Source organism: Paroedura picta, chromosome 1 (assembly GCF_049243985.1).
Source record: "Paroedura picta isolate Pp20150507F chromosome 1, Ppicta_v3.0, whole genome shotgun sequence".
Taxonomy (NCBI): Eukaryota; Metazoa; Chordata; class Lepidosauria; order Squamata; family Gekkonidae; genus Paroedura; species Paroedura picta.
This window is the reverse complement of record NC_135369.1, coordinates 62,605,546-62,620,283: the sequence shown is the minus strand read 5'-3', so window position 1 is coordinate 62,620,283 and position 14,738 is coordinate 62,605,546. Positions and strand designations below refer to the sequence as shown.

Sequence of the window (14,738 nt, the reverse complement as noted above, 5' to 3'; positions counted from 1 at the left end):
TGAGCTCTCTGTTCTGTCTTTTAGTCCGATGTGGATTATGGTTTCCTTACAGCTCCACATGTGGTGCCCCCAGTTCAAATCAGGGTGCAGAGAGAAAGGATCTCCTTCCTCTTTATGCTGCTTTCCTGACTTAAACAACCCCAACAGCAGTGCAGAGCCCTGTAGGTTCCGTGTTCTAGTCACTCCAGATGTCCAGAGCTTCTCCTTTTCAAACGGAAGCTCCATTGAACAGACTAGAGAAGCATAACTCCCACTGGGTCCTCCTCTGTTACTTTTGAAACATGAAGACAAGTTTTGGATACATGGATTACTCCAAGTAAGTGTTTACATAGGTCATTCTAAGATTGAAAGATTACATTCAAACTAATATTTTTATAAATATCATTTTCCATCATTCATAATCTCTAAAAAAACAATCTGCAGTTCATACTAGAATAATTAATAGTTAAGCTGTTGGAAATCATGCTCCATTCATCTTTAAGAAGAGCTGGCCTTTTGATGCAATATTGGTAACGAGACAGAGGAAGTAGAAGGGAGAAAGGACTTTTTTGTATATCTTGCTTTGATTATATTTTAATTTGGTTCGATTTTAATTGGATCATCTGGTTGACTTGGACAGCTTTCAGGAGCCTTAGATGTTATGTGATATTATACAGAACTGTCTCTTCCAGACGGCTGCTTCCCCCGCAGTGATAGCACTAAACAGGAAGCGGAGGGAATGTACCTCAGGATTCATACCAATGTAGATGTGTCACCTCTGCTGAGACTTCTAATCCATTTGGACAACTCACTGGCAGCATGGAGAATGGTTGTGCCCCATTAGGGCTGAGGATATTAGTGGTGTTGACTTGACACACTGTCACACACAGAGCAGTCGTATGGGAAACCTGTACGTAAAGACTAAAGCATGGACTTGTCACCTCCTTGTTTATATTCCCAGTTGTGCCCATTCCTTGCATGGAAAACAGGTTGCCTGCAATTTTCTATGGAGGTAATAAAGACTGCCATATGAAGTTGTGACAATAAAAAAGACAGTTTCTGCAAAGCTACCCACATCTGGGATGTGAAAAAGTTAATTCATTGTTGACTAGAGCTGGATCAAGGTCGATGAAATTGAAATCTTTTTCCAAAAATGTATTTACTTCTTTTATACCTTGCCTTTCCCCTAGTAACATATGTCATTCTCTTTATTTCCATGTTATCTTCCCAACAACCCTGTAAGGTAGGCTAAGTTAAGAGTATCTGACTGGTCCAAATTCATCCTGTGAGCTCCCATGGCAGAGCAGGGATTTGAACCTGGGATTCCAGATCCTAATCCTACACACTGATCAGTTCCCCATGCTGGTAAATGTATGGTAAAAGCCATACCTCTTCTAATTCCTATAATAATTCCTATAAATTCCTGTCAATTTAGTGTTTTCTAACAAATCCCCTTGTATCTTTTTTCTCTCCTGTGTTGTACTATACATTTCTACCAAGTGCCATGCAACGTTCATTTCCAGTTACCTCAAATGCAAAGCATCCAAAGAGCAGTTTTCCAGTTGAAATCCAGTTCAAAATGAGCACCTCCCTTCATTACAGCCCTGGCTCCTGCAGGATCATAATGCTAAGCATGTGTCGCTATCACAACTATGAAAAATGAGCCAGCTTCACAGCAGACATCCTCTGAGAACAGCGGTAGATCTGACAGACTAGCAGACACAGAAACGCTTTAAATCAATGCTGCAAATGTAGGACAAAAATGAAAAGATGCCTGGAAATTATATTGATCATAGGAAAGATGGATGTTAGTAATTTTCAATGTGTTGCCATTTTTACAAATCCCTCTTTCTTTTTTCAAGATGATGTGTAGATTCTCTACAAAATTATCCCATTAAATCACCATTATGCTCCTCACATCTTGCTACTCCAGTCACTAGATATGCCATCTAAGTCCCAAAGTTTAGGAGATACAAAGAACTTAACAATTAATCATTCTTATTGGATCTCATTGTGTTGGAATGTGCCGGATTTCAGGCTTCACTTCACTGAACATCTGAAAATGTGGATCTTAGTAAAATAACTTTTTGTTCATGCAGCTCATTATTTGATTTTGAGGACAAGTGAGAGATTAACATCCCATGTCCCCTTGTGAGGAAACTTGAGACCATCTCTAGAAGAGGAGAAATAGTCACTCTATTCAACCAAATTGCCAAGTCAAGGAGATGGAATGCAGACTTTCATCCCTGAGCACTCCATGTAGTACCTAGAGGTGACTGAGTTAAAACAGCATGTTTCAGTGGGCTTCTTTTCAACCTCCTGTTATTTTTTAAAATGTGACTCCTATGATTTGTCTATGTCTCAGCTCCCTCAGCTGTTAATGATACTGGTATCTGAGCAGCTTAAAACTAGTAAGGACTCAGATACCAATGGATACTTTCAGGAGGCACATAAAGCAAGCAGTATACCAATGCTATATAATGTGTCTCAGGATAACTCTAAATCCCACTCTGAGGAAATCAAAGAACCTCAAATGTAATTGCGCAAGTCATTTCAAAATCTTCAGATATAGTTGATCTGAATATTCTTATTGCACTTGCATGCTGAGCGTAGTATTTTTTGAAGAATTGTTGTATGATGTAGTAAGAGGAGGATGAATGCCTAGAAGCATACAGTAAAAAAAAATGTACCGTGATTGAAAGGAAAAGTCCAAATGCTTAGCCAGACTTATTGTAAATTTATTCAGACAAGTGTTATATAGTTCTTGAATGCAAGAGACCGTAGCTGAAGAAATGCACGTGTCCCAGAAGACAGAAGAGCATCTAAGGCATGTGTGCTGTTGTAGTAGCTGTCAGCCCAACAATGAAATAGGCTGTCCCTGTGGCACTCTGGGGAACGGCTGCCTCCCATGAGAACGTCATCCGTTGCCTGAAGTTACTGAGCATATTGAGCCAGACAGTCTTGTGGTTTGTTCCCCTTTTTTGTTGCATTTGGAGAGCTATGTATTATTATTATTTAATTTTTAGACCGCCCTTCTCCAAATAGGTCTCAGGGCGGTTTACAACATAAATAGTTAAAACACAATAAAATCCCCATAAAAACCCCAATTAACATCAACAAAAGTTACATATAACATATAAGTGGCGGTGGTCACAATGAAATCATCCCACAAGATGGGGACAATTAATGATAGGCAATTAAACTTTTTCAAAGTCCATACATTTACAGTGCCACAGAAGTATAAATATCACAGATCACAACATCAGATTTATTATAAGGTCCCTCCATCCAAATAGTTTCCTCACACAAACTTACTCTGTTAGCAATCTTTTTACATTGTTGTCTCTTTTGGTAGGACTTCAGTAACAGACCCAAGGCAAACTGCTAGTCATAGATATTTGTTCATCAGTCCTTTGCTTTAGCAGCAAGTGATGACTCAGATGTTAAAATTAGAGATTAATCACCCCAGAAAGCCCTTTTGACCATCAACAGAAAGACAATAACTAAGGGGATACACAGCCTCCTAAGATTTTGGGGGATCAGGCTCATTCAAATGAACCCTTCCCCCTACTTCATCTCCTCAGTCAAAATATAGAGTAGTGTGTATGAAACAGATGGTTCATTGATGTGAAGTTGGTTTTGTTGTGTGATAGTAGGACATTAAGAACTGAGGCAAGAGTTTTTTTAAAAAGAGTAGTTTTTGTACCCTGCTTTTCACTGTCTGAAAGAGTCTCAAAGTGACTTACAATTGCCTTCCCTTCCTCTCCCTACAACAGACACCCTGTGAAGTAGGTGAAGCTGAGAGAGCTCTGACAGGACTGCTTTGTGAGAACAGCTCTGTGACTAGCCTAAGATTATCCAGCTGGCTGCATGTGGAAGAGTGGGGAATCAAACTCAGCTCAACAGATTAGAAGCTGCCGCTCTTAGTCTCTACACCAGGGGTAGTCTACCTGTGTCCTCCAGATGTTCATGGACTACAATTGGTATTGTAGCCCATGGACATCTGGAGGACCACAGGTTGACTACCCCTGCTCTACACCATGCTGAACAAGATATGATTGGAATTTAAGTTCACCCTAACATATGAGATCACAGACTTTAGGTCTTAAACCTTGACTGAATTATAGATGTTCAGGCTTTTATCATTCAGGGTCTTTCATAAGAACCTAAAAAGAGCTCTGCTGGGTTAAACTAATGGTCCATCTAGTCCAGAACTGGAGGCTTCTAAGCCCCCATTGAAGTGGCAGATCCTGCTGGACTATACAAGATCTGCAGTGTGCATGATTCAAAAACAAATGAAGAATATCCTGCAGGGGGCATCGGAGACGTGTATTTAGAATAGTTAGAATAGGAACTCTCTGATATAATCTCCTCCAGTGTCCTGATTAGCTCATTTGGAGACTTCCTGCTCCTTTGAGCACACTTCCTCTCTGCTTGCCTCCAGAACAGAACAACCTGAATGAATACTGGACAACAGTTAGATAGTTAGGTCTCTCTCTTCTTTTTTTCTTATATTTTCTTTATTTTTCTTAATAAAACTATTTTATTCTTTTTAACAGCCTGGTATTCCACATGAAGATTAGTGACCCCAGGGCAAAGTCAAGGAAAGTGTGAGGGAAGTGAATGCCTCTGCAAAGGCAGAATCTCTGATAGCACTAACAATGCCCATGTGCTACTGAGAAACATGTAAAACCCAGGGTGGAGCCAGGTGCCCTGATTCTGCACCCTCCACATCCCATATAGTCAGTATATTCTCTTGGCTGTTTGAACAGGGATCAAATGATGAGAGCACTAAACGGTGCATACTGATATGTAGACTCCCACTAGCAAAACCTGATTGTTTTGAAATCATTTTGGTGAGACCCTGATGATTGAGAGATATCTTTTGTTGTTTTGAACATTTTGGCAAGGATCTGTTTACAGGTACAGCATCAGACACCCATACGAAACCCCTCTGTCACACACAATTTCTGAATCACTCTTCTTCTTACTGGGGCTTTACATATTATACACAAATTCTGCCCCATTATTTGCTTCAGGCAAGTAGATAAAGCCATCCAGCAGGCATACTTCTGAAGGTCTGACCTAGGTCTTGATCCAAACTTCTGCTGGAAGAGACTGAGAAACCTGTGGCCTAGTACTCTGATGCATGTCTGTACCTATCCAAAGCAATTCCTGGCTTACCCTGGAAACATTTTTGTTTCAAATCCCAGGTAACCGATTCCTTTAGATTAGGTTGTTCTACTTCATCAAGAAAACCCTTGGGTCATCTGGGGTTTTCCTCAGCTGGTGTTTGTGAGAGCCAAGATTTCCTTTGAGCATTAATGTAGAAAATTCAAAGCCTAACATTAAATATTCCATTTTAAAAAAGGCTGAGTTTGACTGATGATAGTCAATTATAGCCTCTTGCCAGAAAAAAAGTCTATTCGCTAAAGCAGTGATATTTCCTTTTGTGGAAAGTGGGCATTTCTGTGATAAAGGCTAACAGGTGGTAATCTAAAAACAAAGGACGTAGGCTTCATATAATACTATTCCTCTATATTGAGCTAAAACCACATAGACTTTATTGTTGAATAATAACACTAAACTTCACCTCATGATGAAGCAGCTATGGAATACAGGGGTGAGGGAATCTGGTTCACCTGAAGAGATGATCCACAGGGCCAGTAATTCCAAATTGTCTTATTTATTAATTTGCGTGAATGACTCAGATCAATATCTGTGAAAGGACATGGTGCTTCTCCAAGTCTGGAGACAATTACACAGGCAGCCAATGTACCCACGGCCAAAGCAAATTCACACATGCAAGTGCCTCCCTATCCTGCAAGCAGCAGCAGGTGAGGAACCACCATGATTAACCACATGACAGAAGCTGCATCAAGACCACCGAAAATTTTAATTTTTATGTGAATTTTAAAACCTATCCTCCAACAAAAGTATGCCATCCCACTAGTGATAGATCTAACTATCCATCCATCCATCCAATCTGTATGTTGCTGTAACCATGATCCTTCTATTTAAGACCTGCAGTATTTAACACAAACTTCTAGCATACCTTGAGGAAGCTTTGGTCTTTGATCCATTCCAGTCTAGCTTCCGTCCTGGCCATGGAATGGAGACAGCACTGGTTGCCCTGATGGATAACCTCCAACAACAGTTGGATGCAGTGGGATGGCCTGCTTTTGCTGCTTGACCTCAATGCAGCATTCACTGTAGTAGATCTTTAACTTCTTGCTCACTGACTCACCAACACTGGAATATGGGGGCAGCCCTTCAGTGGCTGATCTCATTTTTCCAGGGTCATGGACAAAGGGTTGCAGTGGAAGAAAATCAATTGCGATGCTGCCAGCTCCCTTGCAGAGTTTCACAGGGTGCAGTCCTCTATAATTTAACATCTTTATTTGCCCTCTAGCCCAGCTGGTTCACGGGTTTGGGCTTGGGTATCACCAATGTGCTGATGACATCCAGCTCTACTTCCTAAAGGACAGCTGACCAGACTCCCCCAAAAAACATTTGCCAGTTGTTTGGAAGCAGTGATGGTCTGGCTCAGGCAGAGGCAGCTGAAACTCAGCCCCTCCAAGATGGGGGTCCTGCAGCTGTGTAGGAAAGGGCCAGGTGAGGAAGTGCAATTGCCCTGCCTAGATGGCACACAGCTGGCTACTGCACAGCTTGCTAGGAATTTGGATGTGATCTCTGACACTTCCCTTTCAATGGAGGCGGAGGTAGCTCAACTGGTATTTTTCCATCTTTGCCATGCGAAGCTACTAGCACTGTAACTCAGCCTGGAACACCTGGCCACAGTGCTCCATGCCACAGTCACCTCCAGACTAGACTTCTGTAACTCACACTATGTGGGCCTACCTTTGACTTTGATCCAGAAATTACAACTGGTCCAGATTGCAGTGTTGAGGGCGCAGGGAGAACACCACGGAGGGTTCATATTCAGCTGGCCTTGAGACAACTGCATTTGCTCCCAGTTGAATTCCAGATCTGGTTTAAGGTGTCAAACTTCTGGGCCAGCATATCTGAGACTATACTCCCTGAACAGCACTGTACTCCACCAGTTCCAACAGGTATGTCTGGCCTCAGCCAGGGCCTTTTTGGCCCTAGCCCCCATCTGGCAGAATGAGCTCAAAGAAGAGCTGAGGGCCCTGTCAGAGCTGGCTCTTCCATCAGGCAATTGGTTGGGACCAATGAATTCCTGCATTAATAACATCTGTAACAGCATTGGACTCCCCTCCAGAAGCATACCATCGACTGGAAAGTAGATCCAGAATTAGTGGGAACTGCCCCACAACACCCAAGAATGCTGGTTGCCATCAGTTGATTTTATTGTTAATTGGTTTTAATGTTTAATGTTAATGTTTTAATATATTAATTATGAAATGTTGGTTTTACTGTTTTGTGTTCAATTTGTGGTATTTATTGACTTGTAAACCACCTGGCTATGCCAGGAGGGGTAGTGAATAAATCAAATACATACATGCATGTAAATGAATGCTTATGCTTTGTTTCAGCTGGTTTCAATTCTGTTTTCAGATTTTTCTGCTTAGTTTCAGATTTATGCCATCCTAACTTCTATTGTATCTGTCAATTGTCTTATTTCCATTGATTGGGGGGGGGGGTTGTCTTGTGTAATTCATCTTGAGTATCAGAGAGAAAAGCAAACTATAAATGACACAAATCTTTACCATTGGTGGCTCTAATATTTCTGAAAAGCCACTATGGGCAGAGCGCTGTCTGGGACACGTCCGGGTGTTGCGCCTGCGCTTCCACCTACACAGACCAATCTGGGCATGCCCAGCAAAGGAGTGGCCACCTCCAGAAGCCAGCTGCGAGGCACTCAGCCAGTCACATGGCCAGACACTGCCTGGCTGCGAGGAAGGTGCTCCCGCAGCATTGTGCCTTCGCCACCAATCGACCCAGCCGCCAGCAGCTGTGGCGGGCCAACTGGCAGTGCAGCCGTCACCCCAGCCAGCAGCAGGGCTACCAGCCCGGCCGGCTGCCGGGCCGTCAGCAGCACAGCAACGCCCTGTTCAACCACAGCGCACCCTGTAGCCCACCTGCCAAGCTGTTGGCTCCACCACAAACCACAATGGTAGGCCGGGCAGCGGTAGTCCCCTCTGGGGGTGCCCACCACTAGCACCCATTGCATTCCTGGATGAAACAGCTTTCAGGCTAGTAAATAAATAATGTGTAAAACCCTGACTTTAGTGCAAAATCCTCTAGTCAGATATGCCCAAGATGTTAGGGCAACAGACTTCACATTATCCATAACAATAAGTTCTTTCTCCTTCCCTACAACCAAACAGCTGGTGAAAAGACTAAATGCCTCAGCAAGTCAACAGTTAAATTAATGACACTAAAATGGACCATCATTCATTCATTCATTCATTCATTCATTCATTATATTTATGTACCGCCAGGAGTTTTACTGTCAGTCCTATGGCATATAGGGCACTGATCCTCTTTCTGGAATTGTTTGCTTGTGTGTTTTTAATTTAATTATTTTATTTCATGTCTTTTTAATTGCTAAAATATTTTACTTTTTAAATGTTTGCTGCCTTAATGTTTAATTGTTTAATGCTTGCTGCCTGGCCAGAAGGAAAGGCAACATAAAAATGTTTTAAATAAATAAATAAATCATACTAACCCTTTGATCCTAAGTATTTTTGTTGGTATAACTGGCTGCTATCCATTTATATTCTACTTAGCCAAAAAGAAAAAAACCTCTCTCAAATTCCTCACATTTGTCTTGAGATTTTTCTCAGTGTTAAGGAGAAAAAGCCATTGTGAAGTATTACAGAAAGATGCCAGCCAACAGCAGTCTCTTCTCTCCCATAGTTCCCATCCACCTGGCTCTTTAGTCATATATTTATTTACTTGTGTTATTTATAGTCCACCCTTCTCACTGGGACTCAAGGTGGATCACACAGAATAAATCAGTACCATCACCTGAGTGGGTCATCTGAAAGACAAGCCAGAGGTGAGCATAAGTATTAACCCGACATGTTAAATGAAAGCAAAATTACATAGTTAGAACCTATCTACAGGAACAGAGAGTACAACCTATGTTTGCCAACCTCCAGGTGGGACCTGGAAATCACACAGGGGCTTTCCGCACGGGGATCCTTGTAGCAAATTGTTTGCTGAACGAAAAATCGCCATTTAAAATAGTGGAATTCGTTGTTATGCATACCTGACTTTGTAGTGGAATCCAGTTGCGTTTCCATCGTTTCCCACAAGCTTCCAGTCCCAGCAAAAATCGCTAGAAAGGAAGCGCTATTGCCAAGCTCGTCCCGCCCCTGGCCGTCAAGCAGCCAATGGGCGGCCGTTAGCATGCTCCCAAACAGCTCCTTTCCCTTTAAGAAAGGTTTAAAAAAAAAAAAACACCTGTTGCAACGAATATGCGTTGATTCGTTGCAACGGAGAGACCCATCCAGCTGGCAGTGTGTTTGAGCTGTCGTTTCATCGTTGCCACGCTCCCCCCAAGTGAAAAAAAAATCCCCCCCCTCACGGGCCCGATTTTCGGCTGAAAACAGTGTAAAAAATAAAGGGAAAATACATCAGCAAACGGGCTTCTCTGTTGTTTGTGCTTAGTGACTGTAAAGAGCTCTGGGGAGGGACTGCAGCCGGGGAAGCCTCACTGGGTAAACAAAGTCTTGCCGGTGATTTGATCTCTGCTTGCTCGGAGAAAAAAAAATGGCGATCGCTTCGCCGGAAGATCAGAGGAGAGAGCCAGGGGGAGGGACTTTGTAGAAACCACAACAATGGTAACGCACAGAACTTTCCCGCTAGTGTTGCAGATTGGTTCCAGGAGTGTAGCGCTTTCCGGAGGGTGAATCCATTTTTGGGGATTTCCCTGAAAGCGCTACAAGGAAGCGCTTTTTGCGGATCGGTTTCAGGTGTGTGGCAGATTGTCAACGACGTTGTGCATAATGGCAAATCAGTAGCATTTTCAATTGGCAACCATTGTGCGATTTTGAAGGAGTGCGGAAAGCCCCACAGAATTCACAGCAGAGATCAGTTCCCATGGAGAAAATGGCTGCTATGGAGGTGGACTCTATGGAAATATACCCCACTGAGGTCCTGCCCCTCTCCAAACCCCACCGTCCCTAGGGTCTACTCCCCCCCACCAAATATCCAGGCATGTCCCAGTCCAGAGCTGGAAACCCAGGTACAAATCATACACAATCCACAATCTCATCCCTCCATCTCAGGCCTCTCTTTGAGTCACATCACTACAGTGCAGCCCTATCCATCCCCACTTCTCTTCACCGGCCACAATCAGTCACATTTTCCTAAGTTCAGAATGCCATAAAAGAATAGGAAGTTTTAGAGTATGCACCTTATGTTGCCACTGTAGGATTTCTGTTTCTCCTAGAGTCAGTGGTATGCCATAGACTCTAATTCTGCCATTTTCTCCATGGGGACTGAACTCTGTATTTCAGAGGTCAGATATAATTCTGGGAGAACTCCAGGCCCCAGCACTAGTAACCCAATAAAGGTAAAGGTATCCCCTGTGCAAGCACCGGGTCATGTCTGACCCTTGGGGTGATGCCCTCTAGCGTTTTCATGGCAGACTCAATACGGGGTGGTTTGCCAGTGCCTTCCCCATTCATTACCGTTTATGCCCAGCAAGCTGGTAACCCTATATAGCACTGCAATTGCAAGGGAATCCGTAATGCTTGAAGAAAGGGTTCTTTCAGCATATCCCCACATAAGACTACAAAGAAACTCAAGAAAGACAATAAATATTTGAACTTCAGTGTTCAGTGCTTACCAAGAAATAGTGTTTGGGTTTGTCATATCTGAAGCTATCTCTCCACATAAATGTTTTGTACTGTCGGACTAGTGGAAGTCGGCCTAATGAAGCCCTCCCCCTGAATTTGATTTGTGTCTCTCATTCCGTGCTACTAATCCAAATGATGAGAACTGCACTGACTGCTGTATCTGAAGGCTTGTCTCTGAAAGACAACAAGTGCAAATGATGCTGCCTTACATTCTCAGCACTTGCCAGCAGTAATTTATTGCACTTTTAATGAATGATGGAGATTAGTCACACAGTGGGTGGTTAGACAAAGGCCAAGGATGTCCCACAGTTCAGTCGCTGAGATAAATGAAGCACAACATTATTAAGGCATTACTCAGGGCTTATCTGTGGGGAAAGACCACCCACAAGGAACTCTGCTTTCTCCCACCCCTGGAACAGTTCTCAGATTCCTCTTGTTCAAATGTTCAGTGTTTATTCAGAGGTGTCATTGGTTATAAGGACCGGATCTGGCACAGATATTATTTTGTTGGGTTGGGCCATGAAAGAGGACCTGGGCCTTTAATATTTTTACAAAAGTGACAAATTTGTTACAAGCACTATGTCATTTGGGCATGAGGAAAGCTGGTTCTTCTGCAATTCCCAGTTTGCCTAGGGTTGCTAACCTAAGGCTCCACCCCTCAAACTTACTGGGTATTTTCCAAAGCAGGGCTGGGAACCCTATAGTTACCTCAGCCATAAAACGCAAGGGGGTTGTGTTCTCCGTTGCAGGTACTCGTCATGGCTGTACCTTGGAGCAAAGCCTGTTCCTGCAGATTCAACTTCAGGTAGGTTTCTTGGACTCCTTTTAGTCAGTGGTTCTTAACCTAGGGGTAAGGACCACTTTGGGGTTCGAATGGCCCTTTCACAGGGGTCATGGCAGGGCGAGTGGCTTGGGGGGGGGCACTGCCAATGTTGCTGCTTCTCCTGAAGGCGCCCGCTAATTTATATACAATTTATAACCCATTTATATACAATCATGAACACGGGATCTTCACGCCATTGGTCAGTTTTGGTTTAATTTCTGTGAAAGAACCCTTGCATAATTTAATGGTTGGGGGTCACCACAATATGAGGAACTGTATTAAAGGGTTGTGGCATTAGGGAGGTTGAGAAGAAGAAGAAGAAGAGTTGGTTCTTATATGCCGCTTTTCTCTTCACGAAGGAGTCTCAAAGTGGCTTACATTCGCCTTCCCTTTCCTCTCCCCACAACAGACACCCTGTGAGGTGGGTGAGGCTGAGAGAGCCCTGATATCACTGCTCGTTCAGAACAGTTTTATCAGTGCCATGGCGAGCCCAAGGTCACCCAGCTGGCTGCATGTGGGGGAGTGCAGAATCGAACCTGGCATGCCAGATTAGAAGTCCGCACTCCTAACCACTACACCAAACTGGTCCTTTAAGTATTTGCTGGATGTTCTCAGAACCTATACTAGCCAATCAAATGGAACCATCATGAATAGGGTTGAGTGCTTTGGTGCCCGAAGCGGCCAGTCTCTCCCAGCGCGGCCAGCACCGCAGGAGGGGAGGGGAGGCGCAGGCGTCAGCGGGCACACACACGAGGAAATGCTTGACCCACGAGGAAATGCTTGCTGCACATTGAAAAGTCCTTGTGTTTATTAAGGGATGAGGATTTCTCGTCAGACATGAGATGGAAGTTTTGTTCTTCCAAAATATATGTCTTCACTCACATATGTGTAAACACACAACTGCTCTGTGGAGCTATGATTGGCTTCATTATGAAAAGCCACATAAATCAGATGGTTTCAGAAGCCAAAATGATACATCTTCGTGTTGTCCTCCAGTCCTGGCTCTTCATTCTCTATCCAGTTCCATAGGCATGGCTTCTGTTAGACTTCCCTATACACGCAGAAGAGCTATCTGATTTGCAGAAGAGCTAACAGAAATCTAATTTGCATAGTGTTAGCATCTGGGGAGGAAACAGCTGTAAATCTGTACTCAGGAAATGGGTGGAACGAATTGTTATGCCTAATTTACTCTTCTATAAGATGAGACCTTTTGTAGGACAGTGACTTCCTCTGCAAAATGTATTAAAACACAATGTCTCAGCTTATGGGGCTCAGGAAATATTCAACATTGAAGCTGTTTTGGATGTACAGGCTGAAACTGGCTTTATGGGGAGCAAACTCTTCAAGTGCAGCAGGTATGATCTAATGAGCTATTTTGGAGGAGCTGTAGTAGTGATTCCAGCAAAGCAACGACAACTATTTTGCTAGGGTTTTGTTATAACTTTCTAGCTGAAAGTGTTTGGCTTTAGTTCCCTAATGATCATTTGACATCTGGAGGATGAGCAAAACAGTTTTGAATCTAGCAAGTATAAGAGGAACAGATTGAATTTTTGCAGCTGGCTGGCAACAAGTATTCTGGAGGGCTGCAGAAATAAGCTGTTGCTTTGAAAATGAGCAGTTACCTATATAAGTGTATGTCTGTTTCCCTGGTTCATCTCATATGTTTACAAATAAACAGAAATTGCAAATGCTCCATAGGTCTCCTACCTAGTTTCTTGTCACAAGGAATCTGTCCCTGTTGAAAAAATGCCCTGAAAATGTCCCACCGCTTGGGAACCAAGACATGAATTCCCCCCACCCTTTTTTTTGTTCTGCTTATTGGCTATGTTTGCAATGTTTTTACTGTGCCTATAGTGCCACCTAGTGCAGGACCACTCAATTTCTACCCCTGCCTCCCACATAATGTGAGTTCAAGGAAGATAGCAACCAATAGTCAATGTTCTGTTAATACTGTTGTGGAATCTTTCACTCTGGATGGAATTTGACAAAAGAATCTTAATGTTCCTTAAGTGCCCATGGATTTTTCCACAATGGATGATTCAACTGCAAGGGTGCATTCTGAGGGGCTGCCAGTGTATAGCAGCAGTTTTGGATACTGAGGACCAGAACAGACAGAGCTGGCCAAAGTTGATACATCTTGGGATGCAGAATCTCTGAGCACCTGATATGGATTAGCAGATGCGTGGCTCTGTAGGAGTGCTTCTTGGCTCTCATATTTGCTCTGTTTCCATCTTCAGAAATAAGGTTGTGCTTATTAAAATACCAAACTCACTGCCTGTACTTTTCCTCAACTGACCCCAACAACACAACCCCTCTCATTTTTTATCACTTGGAGAGGTGAGGATACACTCTATTGTGCAAATTAGGGAACACCTGTAGAATCACACCTTCATTTTTTGATAGGAGCCTAGGATTTTAAAAGATACTTCATTTAATCTCATTGATAATTTCTCTTGGTGCAAGAAGCAGTAATTTTCACTATTTCTTTCTGTTGCAGATCTCTGACTCCTCCCTGAAGCTGTTTGGCTTCCCTCCCCTAGAACAGTGTTTTGAGGGACATTTGAGTCTGTACCAGATAAGTCATGTTTCAGTGACACAAGTCTTTTCATCAACAGAGATATCCAGAAGATATGAGACATTATGTGCATATTTCATCCCTGTATACAATTTTGTTAACATCACTATGAGATACAGAGACCAATCACAAGAGTAATAAATGGAAGAAGAGGCCATATTCATGTGTCTTTCATGGTTTTACATGCTGTTTGTGTGAACAGTTTGTCATGCAGGAGATAAGAAAAACACAATTGCTTAACTTCTCTATTCTACACAACCATAAAAAGTTTCCTCTTTGGTCTCAAAGTGTGTCTCTCACCGCATATGCAATTATTTATTTGGGCTTCGTTATAGAATCATAGAGTTGGAAGGTACTTCCTGGATCATCTAGTCCAACCCCTGCACTATGCAGGACACTCACAATCCTATCGCTCATCCACTGTAACCTGCAACCCCCTTGAATCAGCCTCTCCATCAGATGGCTATCCAACCTCTGTTTAAAAATTTCCAAAGTTGGAGAACCCACTACCTCCCGAGGAAGCCTATTCCACTGGGAAACCACTATGTCAGGAATTTCTTCCGGATGT

The 14,738-nt window shown here is 43.0% G+C and overlaps 1 long non-coding RNA gene across 1 annotated transcript; it reads left to right on the top strand.

Annotated features, from left to right (window-relative positions):
* The first annotated feature begins 219 nt into the window (after nt 1–219).
* On the top strand, nt 220–14,321 carry LOC143838002 (uncharacterized). The gene is made up of 4 exons (XR_013231203.1): nt 220–316; nt 8,878–8,965; nt 11,522–11,577; nt 14,093–14,321. It is a non-coding gene; the product is annotated as an uncharacterized LOC143838002 (long non-coding RNA).
* Nucleotides 14,322–14,738: the final 417 nt, after the last annotated feature.